The sequence below is a fragment of the Macrobrachium nipponense genome, chromosome 2 (assembly GCF_015104395.2).
Source record: "Macrobrachium nipponense isolate FS-2020 chromosome 2, ASM1510439v2, whole genome shotgun sequence".
NCBI lineage: Eukaryota > Metazoa > Arthropoda > Malacostraca > Decapoda > Palaemonidae > Macrobrachium > Macrobrachium nipponense.
The window spans coordinates 137,838,429-137,843,428 of NC_087201.1; the positions used below are offsets into that span (position 1 = coordinate 137,838,429).

Here is a 5,000-nt window from a genome sequence, read left to right on the forward strand (position 1 = left end):
ACTGCACCTTGCAGGGATCAAAGGCGAAAAAAGTTTATACAACAATAACCATGATAATAGTAATATGGCAACGTTACAACTACCATTACGTTTCTGGGTAACGACTCGGTTAAGACATTCTGAATCAAAAACCCACTCGTCAGATATTAAAGGTAGCAAGGGAGAGAGTTTCAGGGTAAAATACTCAAAATATCATTATCATTATAATCAGGTAGTTGTAACAAATCTGTCATACTTTAAAGCTTATTTAATAGCTTAAATGTCGGGCACAAAAATATCAAATAGTAGGACGCGCTTATGGAACGAAAGATACTCTAATGGTAAAAAGGTTGATTTCCATATTATTACTACTATATTAGGAAAATGCTCATCTTTACATAGTTTCTCGTTAGAAGTTAATCCTGTAATGTATCTGAGCATACCACGAGTGGGAATTCATTGCAAATGCCATTATATGAATTTGTTTTAATATATGCACTTTATACTACACGTGTTAGCAGAGAGAGATATGTACAGATTGCTCTCTGCTGCCGCTGCTTCTCCAGTAACGGATGTGACCCCGCAGATTCTAATTGATGGGCTACCAATAAGCCATTGCACACAGGCAAAGCGTATATATATATATATATATATATATATATATATAATATATATATATATATATATATACATATATACACATATATACATATATACTATGTATATGTGAGTGTGAGCGCGTGTACAGGCGCTTGTATGATTCTCGTTTGGTTTAGTATATTTAGGATATAAAGATTTCTGGTTTTTGTATTGGTGTCTTATCAACTAAAAACAATTTCGACAAAAAAGAAATAATTTCAAAAAAATAAATTCAGGAATGTAATTTAATTTATACATCTAGATATAACCCAAGTATTTATTAAACTTTTTTCTTCATCTATAATTTTTACATTTTTTACTATCCTATAAACTTACCTACGTCATATTTCTTTTACATAGAAGTCTCAGATGAAGTCGAAAAAATTACAACAGAGGAAACAAATTAAAGAAAATTATGTTCTACTGTGCAAAATGGATTATTTTAAATTTCTAGTAAACGTACATATGTAAAAAAAAACAAAATGGCGAGGGAAAAAAAACTGACGTACCTTTAATTACTGAAGCTTCAAAAAAATCGATGCCTCTTCAGAAAGTCTTGATACGTTGCCAAAAGAATTCTCGTGTAAATCCTACTTTGTTCAAACTGTTTGTTATGTCTTTTTCAATGCAATTATTGTGATTATTATTATTACTATTTATGCTTTTGCCACTTTCAATTTCACACTGACCAAAAACAAAGGAGTTTTTCTTTTTCGCACTTGACCCCTAAATTTATTTTCTCCTTTACCTAATTTTCTAAATTTAACGTTTTCGTTTCACATATATTTTCCGCTGCTTTTGAGCCCAAAGATACTTTTATTCGCTTAAATAAAGGCTTTATGAAACTGGAAATAAAAATATTACTCCCCTTACAATTTTTCCCCTATAAAGATATTAAGAAACTTCTACATTTGGATTTTAATATTAGATAAGAACAAGTATTTAAAAAAAAGTTATGGCAATGATGCTGAAGAAATGAATTCAACAAAAAGCAAAAATATTAATGAATTCTGGGATAAAACTGATTCTGAACTAATTTATCCGCCCAAGGCCATCAGCAAGCGAATATTATTTACAAGACTTAAAATGAACGAGACGCAGGTGCTGCACAAGTTGATGGCTTTATACAACTTCCCGCAGGAGATGAACACGTGCAACCCTACCTTTGCACAACGGCGAGCACGCTCACACTGGCTCTCAGGCCTTACGATGAGTCCCCTCTCGCTCCCTTATCACGGGCCACCCTTCCTCCTCCCCCTCCTCCTCCGTCGTCCTCGGAACTCCACCCCCACCCCTCTCTCTCTCCTCTCTCTCTCTCCTCTTCTCTCTCCTCTCTCTCTCTCTCTCTCTCTCTCTCTCTCTCTCTCTCTCTCTCTCTTCTCATAATCCCAGCCAGATCTCTTCTTCCATTCTCTGGCATTCGATCCCACCTCCTCTTCACCGCGTCTAAAGAATTCACCATCATAAGCATATTAGACACGACCAGTTCTTGATACTTTTTCCGGGAATATCCTTAACGACACGCTCTCTGACAACATGATCAAAATCTCGGAGACGCGCGCCCGTGCGCGCTTATCTATCTATCTATATATATTATATGTGTGTGTGTGTGTGTGTGTGTGTGTGTGTGTGTGTGTGTGTGTGTAAGAGTGCACGATATATGACAGTTGTTCTTGAAGTCGTGTCTGAAAATAATGAATGAACGCTGCGTAACTCCCAACACGATTGTATAAATAAGGTTGTTTTATTTATTTGGCAAGGCGAAAATATGAAAAATGGAATGAGAAGAATCTGTTAGCCTCGCTATACTGGCTCGAATTGTGTGTGATTTAATTAAGACACTTTGGTAGAGGCTGCATTATCATCTCTCTCTTACTTTTCTTTAAGCTGAGCAGACATACAGAAAGATAAACGTTTATTCTACAGCCAGAAAAATACTGTATTTGCCTTCATTGATTACTTGCTATCCATAATGGCTAACATATCTTTTTTTATTAACAAGCAGAAAAAATGTGAAAATTTCCCGGTAAATGAATGGTATATGTATCACATATATACGTATGTGTGTGTGCACGAAGCCTGAGTATAATTATGCTTTAAACAAATAATGATTATTCGCTTTTCACTAAGAATTATTGTCCCCCGAGGTAGTTTAATACAAAGCAATGGCAACATGATCTATATCCGTGTAATATAAAGCATTCAATATCGCTATTGCACGTGAGGAAATGTATATGTACAGTAACACAGGAGTCTGAGCTACACAATTAACATATTCATCACTTGTTGCATGGCTTAGCATCTTTGAAACCTATTAACGTATACAGTAAACACGACAAAATGAAAAAATGATGACGTCTTGGCAGTATTCTAAACAAATTACAAACTTTTTTTTATTATTATTATTAAAACTCTCAAGAGACGTCAGTGTAGTTTAGGCTGAAGTGATTCATCAGCCGTCATTCGTTACACAATCGCGCAATCTTCGCTTGCTTAAGGGCAAGCCTCGAAGATCGCCACGTTTCGGGTGGGTTTCTCTATGTACCTCTGGGCATCTGGGTATTCGTTCATGTACACGCGGTTCAGTCGCGGACATACGGGTTTGGCGTGGCATACACTAAACAATGTCTTGGAACTTTCGTCACAACACACAAGCTGGTCATGATGAGCAACAGAGCTGTAACGGTGAATTTGTGAATCAAAGTTTTATTTTAGAAAGGGTTTCTGACAAGCTTGATGATGTAGCATCTCATTTGCATATTATGAATGATCAATTACTAACACTCGATTAAGCGACGCACATTATAGTACCTCCATACATAATTCGTATAAAATTATAATGAAATATCACGTCTTCCTCTATCGAATGACATGTAATAAACACAAAAAAGCGCGAACATTTAGAAATAAATACCTTAAGTTAAGTATATCTTAGTTTTACCCTGAGCTGATTAAGAGCTCTCCTAAGGCTGGCCAGAAGGATTAGCTAGACATTTTTACGTGGCAATGAACCAGTCATCTAGCAACGGGACCTACAGCTTATTTTGAGGTTCAAATCACATTGTATCGAGAAATGAATTTCTATCACCAGAAATAAATTTCTCCGATTCAACTTTGGCCGAACCGAGAATCGAATTTCGGACCACCGTAATGGTAGCCGAGCGCGAAAACCGCTTGTCCAACGAGGAACTAGAAATAATTACCCAAACAGAATGGAGGACGATTGGGTGAAGAAAAGTTTGCACAATTCAGGAGCGTTGGGAGTATGGAGGACAGCAAGAACTAGAAAGGGCAGGATAAATTTAAATTTCAGGAATAACAACTCTTTTAAATTTAAATACTAGAATAAAAATTCTGTATACTTAAATTTAAATATCTAATACATACAACTATCAAAACGTGGAATTTTATCAGTAGGTTACCTTGGTCTTAAACGATGCATCGTGGAAACTTTACCACAGACTGAGACATCGAAAGTAAAGTTGAATGGAAATAACAAGGAAAAAATACTCAAGGCTATGCATAAAATAAGACGAGGAAACATCCCCTTTAATATGTCGTTTTAAATTTCCTTCCAACCGTCATATGCAACAATTCTGATTTTACATATAATCAATAAATTTTTTAATAAGGGATAAGTGTAAAGCAATCCCATTGCTGGGTATGCCATGTCAATACTTGGCGATAATTGACTGAAAATTGCAAAATATATTGAAAAAAATACTTCTTTAGATACTTTAACTACATTTTATTTAACCGTCAAAAGTCACTCATGATCGTTCGGGTCTGATAATTGGATTTTTAACAAAGCTTCATATTTCGAGATTCATTGAGTGACCACCTAATTAACTGCCAAGAGGGTTTTGGGGCAATATTTCAGAATTATTTAACCCAACGACCAGTGTGAATAAAAAAAGCCTTTTGTTGGAAACTTTGGAAAAACATTTATCACAAATTAGAAGGTATTGTATTATAAAGCTACATAGGTAAACATTTTCAGTCTTCAAAACCTTTACTAATCTACCTCTGAGAAAAACCCAAGGTTGTTCTTCAAGACCCAAAATGGCGAATTTAGGATGAAGCCCTGAACAAACAGCTTCGATGGCATTACAGCAGTTTCCTACACCTTTACAGAGCTCGCAAGAGTAGTAAGGTGACTACCACGACGCTTATTACGCCATTACCCCTTGAATTTTATTCACTTTAATAACGCCATTTCATTTTATCACCCCCATCAAACCAGCATTTTATCGGTCTTCCTCTTCTCAAACGACTTCTGAATTATCATCTCTTTCCCTAATACATTTTATAACATTCTCGCTACAAGGCCAAGAGGTTTCAAGACAAGTGTGCTATGTCTTTTTATGTACGCTACATTTTTT

The 5,000-nt window shown here is 35.7% G+C and overlaps 1 protein-coding gene across 3 annotated transcripts in view; it reads right to left on the reverse strand.

Moving 5' to 3' along the window:
- Positions 1-5,000, reverse strand: part of LOC135221028 (regulator of G-protein signaling 7-binding protein-like) — a 1,347,771-nt gene that overhangs the window by 1,292,032 nt on the left and 50,739 nt on the right. For 2 of the 3 annotated variants that reach the window (XM_064258753.1, XM_064258751.1), the window contains exon 1: positions 1,128-1,790. The exons of the other annotated variant lie outside the window; for it this stretch is intronic. The gene's annotated coding sequence lies outside the window, so the exon portion shown is untranslated. Of the gene's footprint in view, positions 1-1,127; positions 1,791-5,000 lie in introns of those variants that run through there. 3 annotated transcript variants of the gene reach the window in all.